Raw genomic sequence first — 12,358 nt, 5'->3', positions numbered from 1 at the left:
CTTTAAATACAGGATATAATATNAGGAAGATGACACTGTAGCCGTTGGACATATAATAAGATCCGCCAACCTAATCTTGCTCGCTTAGAAGTCCATTCTTAACCACCCTTGCAATCCTATTGAGATTTATGTGACATGATCTTAGGTGTTAAAGATGAGCATTTTCGTCAGGAGAAACCATTTGTCTTTTATGTTGAATTGTTGCAATTCTGAATATTTCAATATTAAGAAGTGCTTTAGATGCTAATGGTCTTAACACATAAGATTACTTTCTAAATTCACATAACATATTTGAATACCATTCTTGTAAACAAACACTTTATTTACATTGAAGTTAAGAGAGTAGTTATGTTCAAGCAAACATTTTACAGAAATCAAGTTCCTCTTCAAATCAGTAACTATATATACATTATCCAATAATAAATATTATTTCTGTAAAAGAAATCTAAGGCTTCCCACTGCCATTGCTGAGATGACGTGCCCTGTTCCAACCCGCATCATCATCTCGTCAGTCCTAAGCTGCTATTAGAAACTAATTCTCTGAAAAGAAAAACAAACACGATTAGTGACCCATGAATCAATTATCTAGACAGAATAATCATTATCCACTAAACAGGTTTTCAGAACTAGTAAATCATTGGAAAGAAGCTGAGAAACTTCCTTTTGACGCCTATAAATAGCCCAAATTTCACATGTTAAAAATGTTAAGCCTTTAGTCAAGATATTGGTTGAAGCTCTACTCAACTATATGCTTGTAATCATCTTCAACCTCTCTATCTTCATTTTAAGGAATTCTGAGTGAAAGCTCAGTCATCTTCTTTGATTAGAAGCAAAACTTCATCATCTTCCTTCACCAACATTAGTGAAAGCAACCAACCATTGAAGCTAAAGGGAGTAAGAGATTGTGACCAACAATTTAACACTTCCATTTATTAAACTCGCATTCCTTTGTTTTTCATTAAGTTTGTATTAGGATAATGATATTGTGACATTCATTCTTGATATAAACCTCATCTCCATGAGCTCTATTCTATTTATGTATTCTCTTCTTTCCATCATGAGTAACCAATTTCAATGGACTGGGAAGAATAAACTAACATTCTCACATGTTTTGCAAAAGTTGAAGTTAATCTTGTTTAATGTGTGCATAATTTATTGTTTGAATCCATTTGATCATTTAGTTCAAATAAAAATAGTTAACTACTTGAGAGAGCAAGTGGTTGTGAAATTCATTAAACAAGAAAAGTAGTAGCTTTAGAGATAAAAGTTAACCTATTGTCTAATATTGACGTAAACATACATTTTAGAGATAAGATTTATGTGGTATAAAACACTGAGAGGTGAGTTCTTCATTTTGTAAGTCAAAGACATGAATGGATACTTGCGCATCACTTAGGTGAATGTTAGTGAACCTTCTCAACCCTAATACTGGTTTTCAACTCATTCAATGCACATTGTTTTCATTTGTGCCACCTCTCTACCATCAATCCCAATCATTCAATGTATCATCATCACACATACACACCTTCGACGCATCACACTTCCTCTATCACTCTCCCTGTTCACCTTCATCTATTTTTCCTCTTGCTTGTGATTAGTTCTTTATTTATTCACGCAAACAACATCATTCAATTTGAGTTCTCTTATTTTGTAAAAATCACATTAACCAATTTAGATTAATTCAAAACTCCTTGTGTTCGACCCTGGTACTTACCAGGAATCTCTATTTAAGCTTGCACTTGGATTTAATTAGAGAAAACTTGTATCCATTTAAGATAATTTGATTAATCAATATAGCACATATACGAAGCACAAAAGATACACCTAATCTGAATAACTCCAGTAAACACTCCAATCACAGCCTTTCTTACTCAACTTAACTCTACATCCCAAACTTTTTAACTTCACATACAATTGTTACCAACTCAACTCTGCATGTCAAATGACTCTAAATCTTTTTTTTTTTAGAAAACAAACATTTATTAGCTCTGGCTAAAAGAAAAATCATTTCTTATAAGTTATACCATACCTAGGTTTAAGGTAAAATATTATTTTTCTTTTAAAATGTTATAATTACATAGACTTATAGATCATAACTCAATTGACATAGAACTTTACTATCAACATCGAAGTTAGAGGACCCATTTTTCAACCCACACATCGCAAAAAAAAAAATAAAAATACATATGTACATTGGCGACTGATAACGGACAAAAATACACGTTATTATAGCACAAAGTTATAAAACAATGCAGAATTGCAATGATAAAAATATGCAATATTGCGTCCAAAAGCATTAAGTTCACAACATTGCAGTCGCATGCGTCCATCGCATTAAAACAGCTAACTTATGTATTTTTGTGCAGAAAATGCATTGACGCAAGGTGAAAATGCGATCCAAAGAAATTAACGTCCGAGCGCATTAAGAGATTGCGTTGACACAAGGCTATGCGACCATTTGTGCTCGCGAATATCTACTGAAGAAGGTTGTCGCATAGAGCCGGCACATCATGGTGGGTGCATCTGGGTGAAAAGCATAATAAATCACGATGGGACAGAAAACTGATGACGGTCAATTCTGAATTAAGTTGATAAGCCGTTAACGACCTACTGTAGCAAGTACACTCAACTTTTCGGTGAAAAATATTCGGCGCATTAGATAGAGAATTAATGTCATCCCATCAGTTCAATCATAAGAGAAAAAAAGCCTTTCACCCCGAAGCTCTATAAATACCGAAGGCCACCTTCAATGAAAGAGTTCGTTCAATTAGATAATTTTCCCTTTAGATAGAAGTAGCCTTGTTCATAATTTTCTTTTACTTAAAAGGTGGAAGCGAACGAAGGGAGATTATACTGAGAGATCGTTTCGGTGAACTTGGAAGAGTGCCGGAAGCATTGAAACTAGAGAAAGGGCCAACTCTTGCGGAAGCAAGAACATCTTTTGAGCAGAATAGAGATAATAGTGTAAAAGCATTGGGAAGCAAGGAATTAGTACCAAGTTCTCTACCTCTATAAAATAACGCATCAAGTTTTTGGCGTTGTTACCGAGGATTCGACGATACATTGTGCTAATGGTAATTTTTCTGATTTCTTTGCAGCTTTCAATCTCTGGCAAATTACGACACAGAGATTGAAAGAACATTCCGACCAAGATTGAGAGATAGCCGCCAACAACTTTCTACAGTAGATCATTAATGGCTTGTCAACTTAATTCGGAATCAACTGTTATCAGCTTTCTGTCCCATCGTGATTTATTATGCTTTTCACCCAGATGCGCCCACCAAGTTGCGCCGGCTCTATGCGGCAACCTTCTTGAGCAGATATTTGCGAGCACAAATGACCGCATAACCTTGCGTTAATGCAATCTTTTGATTCGCTCGACCGTTGATTTCTTTGGACCGCATTTTTCACCTTGCGTCAACGCATATTCTACATAAAAATACATAAGTTAACTGTTTTAATGCGATGGACGCATGCGACCACAATGTTGTGAACTTAATGCTTTTGGACGAAATCTTATATATTTTTATCAACGCAAATCTGCATTGTTTAATACTTAGCACCGTATTAACGTGCATTTCTGCCTGTTATCACACTCCCAAATTTAAACAAGGCTTGTCCTTAAGCATAAGCTAAAGATTTCCTTTAGAAAGTCGACCGCAGTCTCTTTTCTTAGATTCTCAAGGATGCCTTGTTCGAATTCTATACACCAAAATTTCCTTAATTCCTTTCCAAGTCTCTTCTTAAAATATTTCTAGAATTTAAGGACCGCAAGTTTAACCTTCAAAAAGACTTTACTAGATTCTAGAACATCGCATGATTTATTTCAAAAAAAAAAACTTTTTCACTGGGTGTTAAATGATTTTTTATCCTTGCGTGTTTTAGACATTTTTTTTTCTTTTGACCTTGTGCTGATCCAAATGCCTCACCTTCGTTTTGGCTTGCCCCCACGTGTGTCATGCGGACATCCAACTACAAGCAAGGCACTCTTTCTCAGACTAACTCATGCCCATTTGGCAGCGGAGTTGCGGTCATTTTTTTTATGCATTGATCATGATTCCTACCTTCGTTTTGGCTTGCCCCCATGGGTGTCATGCGGATATCCAACTACGAGTAGGACCCAATCACAACATTATGATTTTTTTATAAGGCTAAAAATAGCAAGGTCGAAAAATGAATACCGCACCCCCAAATTTAAAATGTGGCAATATCCTCATTGCTAAAATATTGAAAGAAGTCATGTAATGTTCTTAGGAAGTTTCATAAAGGGTCAGTTTGAAGAAAGCTAGTAGACCACTAACTTTTAGAAATATTTCATGAGGTGACTATCCTAAAATTAAGTTGACTCTAGTGTATATAAAAAAAATAGAAGCATGCATTTCATCATTAAAATCATAATTCGCAAAGAGAAATCATGCGGTGACTTACTAAATTGATCAATGTTGAATGATTGCAGTAACCAAAGAGGATGCGGTGATAAAATTTTCAAAATTAAAATGTGATGTGATAGTGCAAACTTTGGAATAAAGTCAAGGAAAAATATAACCCCCAAATTTGCGTTGTCACCCACATTATTTGTTGACGCATCCTGCTTTACGGCGATCTACTTTCTTTGGATTGCGGTGACGAAATAAAGTAGTTGTGTCTTCGTGTAGTGCCTCCGCAATTGTTTACCTCGATCGTTTGAAAAAAAAAAAAAAAACATTGAGAGGGTCAACTGTTAACAAAAAAAAAGTTAACAAAAATTTCCTCTCTCTCTCCTCTCACCCCCCCCCCCCTCTCTATCTTTTTAAACAAGTAGGTAGCGAAATGATAAACTAAAAGGGAATAAAAAATAAGTTTATGAATTCGGGATTTCAACGGATACTTTCACAAAAACTTACGTCCCTACGTCCTGATGAATTTGAATCGGTAATAGCACAGGGACCACTACCTTCTTTCTCATTTAGAGTTTCCTAGTCTACAGAGACGACCTTGCGATGCCAAGTCTTATCCACGATAAACTTTCACTCGTTGCTCATAACTTTGAATATGTTGGTTCCGTCAATCTTTGGATATTCGAGCGCGCCATGCGGGAATACCTCTCTGACTATGAAGGGTCCAGACCAACGTGACTTTAATTTTCCCAGGGAAAGAGTTGTAGCTGTGAATTAAATAATAAGACCTTTTGCCGACCTTGGAGGTTTTTCCCGCATAATTGTTAGTCATGCCAGCGCTTTGCATGCTCTTGTAGATCTTTGCGTTCTCGTATGCGTTAATTCTTCATTCCTCCAGCTCGAACAATTGAGAGTTTTCTTGCTTCTCCTGCTGCCTTTAAGTCGAAATTAAGTTTTTTTCACGCCCATGCGCTTTGTGCTCCAGCTTCAGTGGTAAATGACATGCTTTACCAAACACAACGCATACGGGAGACATGCCTATAGGTGTCTTATGGGCTGTCCTGTATGCCCACGACGCATCGTCCAGCTTTGCTTGCCCAATCTTTTCGTGAGGCTTTACCACCTTCTCCAATACAGCTTGATCTCCCGGTTGGACTTCGGCCTGACCATTCATCTGCGGATGGTATGTTGGGTAGCCACTTTATGGAGGATATTATATTTGGCCGCAGCAATTCTTTAATAGTGTGATTGATAAGTGGGTGCCTTTCGTCACTTATTATGGCACGCTGGAGTGCCAAAACGAGTTGAAAATGTTTTTCTTCAGGAATTTGGAGACTACCGCTACATCGCTTCGGTGCATGCCACTGCTTTACCCACTTGGATATGTAGTCGACGAATAACAAAATAGTTTTGAGCATTCGATGGTGGGAATGGTCCCATGAAATCAATGCCTCAGATGTCGAACAACTCCAGTTCCAAAATTGGTGTTCATGGGCATCCCATGTTTCCATGAAATATTACCCGTGCACTGGCACCGGTCACACTTCATCGCGTAGTCTCTTGCATCCTTAAATAGTGTTGGCCAATAGTATCCACTTTGTAATACTTTAGTTGCAGTGCGCTGGCCTCCAAAGTGCCTGCCATATGGTAATCATGACATTGCGATAATATGCGTTGTTGAGCAACATCCAGTACACACAGTCGCAGAATCTAGTTTGACCCCCTCTTATACAGATTTGGCTCATCCCAAAAATAAAATCTGCCTTCATGCCTGAGCCACCTCTTTTGTTGGTCGGAATAATCTTCGGGAAATTACTTGCAAACCAGATAATTTACCATGTATGCATACCATGGCAATTCTTCAATCCGAAATAACTGCTCGTCTGGGAACATTGCGCTCACCTTTGGATTTTTCAATCTGGATAAGTGATCCACAACTTGGTTCTCCATCCCCTTGCGATCAATTATTTCCATATCGAATTCCTAGAGGAGGAGAACCCATCTAATCAACCTCGACTTCACATCCTTCTTTGTCATCAAATATTTTATCACTGGATGGTTAGTATAGATGAGTACTTTTGTTCCCAGTAAATATGCTTTGAATTTCTCCAACGCAAATATTACCGCAAGAAACTCTTTTTCTATGGTGGTGTAGTTAGTTTGAGCAGAATTCAAAGTCTTACTCGCATATGTGATGGGATGAAGTATTGTTTTTCTTTTCTACGTCAGCACTGCTCCCATCGCATACCCACTCGCATCGCACATTAAGTCAAAGGGAAGTGTTCAATCTGGTGCAATCAACACGGGCGCGGTCGTTAGTGCGTTCTGCAAAATCATGAATGCATTGCGGCAATTGTCATCAAAGTCAAATTTTCTATCGGCCTCTATCAACGCACTCAGCGGTCGTGCTATCTTTGAAAAGTCCTTGACAAAATGTCTGTAAAATCCGGCATGTCCCAAGAAACTCCTAACAGCCTTTACACTTATTGGAGGTGGGAGCTTCGCAATTGCTTCAATTTTTACCTTGTCCACCTCCAACTCGTTCCTATATACCTTATGCCCCAACATAATGCCCTCCTTCACCATAAAATGACATTTCTCCCAATTAAGCACAAGGTTTGTCTCCTCACATCTTTTCAATATCTTCTCCAAGTTGTCAAGACAGACTTCGTATGTGTGCCCATATATAGAGAAGTCGTCCATAAATATTTTTATAGAGTCTTCGAGATATTCTAAAAGATGGCCATCATGCACCTTTGGAAAGTGTTCGGCGCACTGCAGAGGTCGAATGGCATGCGGCAAAAAGCAAATGTTCCATACGAGCAGGTGAATGTGGTCTTTTCTTGATCTTCGGGAGCAATCATGATCTGATTATAACCAGCATACCCATCCAAAAAGCAATAGAAGTCATTTCCAGTTAAATGATCCAGCATTTGGTCAATAAAAGGTAAAGGGAAATGATCTTTCTTTATTGCCGCATTTAGTTTGCGGTAGTCCATGCAAATCCGCCACCCGATGACGGCCTTTTATGGTATCAGCTCGTTATTTGCGTTAGGGACTACCGTCATCCCACCTTTTTTCGGCACGCACTGCACGGGGCTAACCCGTGTGCTGTCTGCTATGGGATAGATGATGCCCGCATCTAACCACTTGATTATCTCCTTCTTTACGACCTTCTTCATCGCAGGGTTGAGTCTGTACTGATGTTCGATCGATCCTTTGTGGTTTCCTTCGAGACGAATTCTATGCATACAGTATGCAGGGCTAATTCCTCGAATGTCTGCGAGCTTCCAACCAATTGCTTTTACATATTTTCTCAGAATGCTCAGCAGCTCATTCTCTTGGTTTTCATTAAATGCGGAGGAAATGATTACCGGTAGCTTCTCATTCGGCCCCAGAAACACATACTTCAGGTTGTTAGGAAGGGTCTTCAGCTCTATTATTGGTGGTTGTTTTAAGCACGGTTGTGTTGTTTTTCTTTCTTCATTCACTGTCGGCTCAATTTCTTGGGTTGCAATCATCTCATCTTCCTTGTTTGTTTTTTCTGTGATCGTATTGCATGCAACAATAGATGCGATCGCATCCTCATCTTCGTTTTCATCTTCAGGCTTCTCTTCTTCATTCAAACTCTGTTCATCGTTCGATTCATTAAGGTCTTCTTCGTCAGGATATTTCATGGCTCGAATAATGTCAAACTTGAGCTTCTGTCCATTCACGCTCAAGGTGTTCTCTCCTTTGTGCACATCAATCTGGGCACGACCGATTGATAAAAATGACCACCCCAAATGATGGGCACATCTTTGTCTGTTTCGTAGTCCAAGATGATGAAGTCTGCTGACAATATAAATTTGTCGATTGTAAACAGCATGTCCTTCACCCTCCCCTTTGGATGCACCAGAGATCTATCGGCTAATTGGAGAGTCACTGTTGTGGGCGTAAGTTGCCCCATATTCAGCTGCTTGAAAATTGATAGAGGCATCAAGTTGATGCTGGCTCCAAGATCGCATAGCGCTTGTCTGATGTATAATCCTCCAATAGAGCAAGGGATAGTAAAACTCCTAGGATCACGCATCTTTGGTGGGATTATAGATTTTGAGCTCTGCATCAAAGCCACCGTGGCGAACTTACCAGTGCCTCTTTTCTTTGTCACTAAATCCTTTAGAAAGTTCACATATGTGGGCATCTTCTCAATTGCTTTAGTGAACGGAATATTAATATGCAATTATTTTAACATATTCAAGAAGTGTTAGTACTGTACCTCATCATTTTTCTTCTTTCTGAGTCTCTTTGGGAAAGGTGGCAACTGTACTCTCATGGTCCCTTATTCTTTTGGCTCTGAGGTGGACACAATCTCTGGCTCTATCGCTTCTTTTTCTTCTTCTTCTTCTCGAGTCACCGCAATCTCTAGTTTCAGTGCAATTGGAGCTGTCCTACTCGGCTCCTTCTTCTCCCCTACCACAGTCTTGCCACTCTACAATGTCACGATTTGACATTGCTTTTTACTTGTACCCCCTGGGTTGGGTGGGAGTTCCGTTGAACTTGGCAGGGCTCTTTGTGATTTGTTCTTGAGTTCGCTCGCAATCTGGCTCATTTGTAGTTCCAGGTTGCGGATAAACGTTGCCTGGTTTTGAAGCACAGTTTCATTCTTCTCAATATATTGCTTCAATAAACTTCCCAAAGAGGAAGATTGCGGCGCCTGCGAACTGCTGGTTGATTACTCGTCTGACCGTTATTTCACGAAGAAAATTCGGGTGGCCCTTCTTTTTGTGCCACTGATTGGAAATTTTGCTGCTGATTTTTCCATGCAAAGTTGTGGTGATCTCTCTACCCAGGGTTATACATGTTAGAAAATAGTTTATTCTTCATAAAGTAAATGGACTGTGGGTTTTGCGGGCATTCCTCCATTGCATGTCCTTCACCGCAAGTAACACACCTTACGGTAGTCTAGTCGATTGCGTTCACTTGCCCATTATGCGTTGTTGGGCTGTTGATTACGATTCCCTGTATCAAGTTTATCATCGCAATCATCTGACTCTGAAGTGATGTGATAGCACCATTGTTCGCGTCACTATCCTTTATTCTTAATCTTTGATCGCTCTCTCCAGTCCTCGTGATTTTTAGAGATGTGATTGAGGATGTTCTTGGCCTCATCATATGTTTTATCTAGCAGACCTCCAGCGGCTGCCGCATTGGCAGCAGTCTGCAAATAAACCGTCAAGCTGCTCTCCGCGTTGAACAGGGTCAACTTTGAATTCTGGTTCAGCACCAGTACTCATAAATCGTCAAGCTGCTCTCCGCGTTGAACAGCCAGTACAATGAGATCTATCCTATAAATACAACAAACACACTCAAATAATAAACCGTTAACCAATCCCTGGCAACAGTGCCATAAACTTGTAACACAATAAACTATACAATGATGCAATCAAGGTTCAAGTCCAATGCCCCGTTACCAGTTCCCCGGCAACGGCGCCATAAACTTGTCAAACACAAATTTTGAGTCTTAAAAAATGCGTTGATACAAATATGGATATGCATAGCGATATATGATGATATGTGATACTACTTCTAGATATGCTTTATTAACGAATGTTCTTGTAGTATGTTGTGCGCTGTCACAAGTTTCCTTGCGTTGAAACTAAGTATAATTTTATCGCAAGTTTCTCGATGTGATCGAGGTCGAACACAGGGACTGTTTTAGGTTATTGTGTTATGCTTGTGATACATGCGACCAGGGCTTTTTCAATTTATAAAAGAATTTGTGTACAAGAAATTAAACATGCGATAAAGTAAAGTGGTAAAAATGCAATAATAACATTAATTACGTTAAAGTAAATCTAAGCTAAGATGATACAAGATACAGGATTCATGATACAAGATACTGAGGTCAAGGCTGGTTGTGAAGATTATGCAAAGATCGTGTAATGTAAATGCGGTGATAATATCTAGTGTCCGAAGTTAGAAACAGAACAAGAATTAATAACAAACTCGTAATTTTCCTAATTGCTGCTAATAACATATAATTACGGATTTGCTTTTCCCTTGGGTACACTCACTCTGATTCGCAACGTTGCAAACATTTCCCTCTTTGTGGTGAAACAGGGACGAACGTATATGAACGGCAAGGTTGTCTCCGTCTCTAGAGTACTTACTTGCTTTAGTAACGCATTCTTCCACCTTCTCTCTGACAGATCAGAATGACAATCCTCATCTTCACTCTGCTCCTCTGCTATGTGAACGTATGCCGTCTTAGCGTTTGCTTTAGTCTATTAACGCATTTCTTATATTTTTTTTGTTTTTTTTTTTTTATGTTTGTCGTTGTAATATGCTCTTTATCACAAGTATAAGTTAACTTTTTTATGCACCCATCATTACATTTACAAGGGTCACATATCAGTTATATACTTACTATGAGTAGAATGACGATTACATGAGGTGCACGGATATAGTGGATAGAAAAAGTGAAATAGCAGAATAGATGACGAAAACTGAGATTTCTGAAAAAGAACGAACATTTCAATTTTTAAAATCTAGTTCCTATACAGAAGTTTTGCGTGAATAAATCATTGTAATAATATCCATGTAATGATTAAAAAGATTAAGAAGGAATGATATATATCAGACTTGATGAAAAAAAGTAGTTAGAAAAGAAACAAACAATATTAAAAAGATAAAGGCTACTACAATTCTCTCTATGCAGAGCCACAATCACGCTGGATGGAAGAAGAGTTAGGAGCTTGAATCGAGAAGAGAGAGATTATGTAAAACTAACTATTGTTTGTCTTACGTTTCCAAAAAAACTTATTCGGTATATGAGAAATTGATCCTCGTCTCTCTTTAAAGAGCTTACTTCACCGGAAAAAGGGTGCGCTAATCCAAAGAGCTATAGTAGCGTGTACAAATAGAAGACAGGGGGATTTCTGCGCTAGTATTAATTAGAGCAATTAGAACGTTTTTCACATTTGCCTATCGGCCTTTTATAAAAGTCTTTCGAATTCACTCTTTGTCCCATTCAATATTTTCTTACATTTAAATGTCTAAACATTTAAACAGTCGATCACTCTTCTCGTCCCTTCAATGAATCAAGTGTTAGCATACGCAAACTTAGTCTCCTCAGTTTATATATGAATTATAATTGCCCAGTATATCCACACGTTATAATGTTCCTACTCTGAATTACTAATGGGTGCGTTATGTGTGTTAATACAGGTGAAAAAAGCCTTTTCAGTGCATCCTGACATGATAGGATTCCCTCATGAACCACACTTATATATATTATGGAGAAATAGTAATCGAAATAAAATCGGAATAGAACAGAGATATTATACACTTATAACTAGTAAGCACATAAAAAAGGTCAAGAGAAAACACGAGAACCAAAATTCGGTGAATCTAAACAGAAAAAAACACACTGGAATTGAAGTGGCTAACATCAGCAAAGATGTACGTAATCATGCGAATGCACATAATAATGCATTGCTTAACATAGAATGACAAGAAAGAGAATCGTAAGTCAATCGAGAAATCAAGACATTTGAGCTGGAAATGAGACGATCGAAATAATAGCGAGTGGTTGTAAAAAGATTTATTACAACAAAAAAAGGGAAAGAAGAAGGAAGAGCAGTAGGACGGTAGAACACGAGAATAGTAAGCAACACAACGCGAGAGTATCAAAGAACTTGACACAAATAATGTCACAAAATAAAAAAAGGGAAGAAATAGAAATCGGATAAGAAAAAAAAGAGTAAAAAATGGAGAGAAGAAAAAAAAAAAGAGAGAACTCAAGGATACTCAAGAGAGAGACAATGTAGGACGATAATGAAAACTCTTCATATAAGGGGAAATGATGGCGTAGTAATCAAAAATTATAGATCGAGAGAATTGCAGTTGATTCAGATATTATTCTTAAACCGTTAGTTGAAAGAGAAGCAAAAATAAATCACAAACATTATAAAATAACTTGCAAGTCGTGATATACTAAC

Source organism: Benincasa hispida, chromosome 1, assembly GCF_009727055.1.
Source record: "Benincasa hispida cultivar B227 chromosome 1, ASM972705v1, whole genome shotgun sequence".
NCBI classification, from domain to species: Eukaryota; Viridiplantae; Streptophyta; class Magnoliopsida; order Cucurbitales; family Cucurbitaceae; genus Benincasa; species Benincasa hispida.
This window is presented reverse-complemented; position numbering follows the sequence as displayed.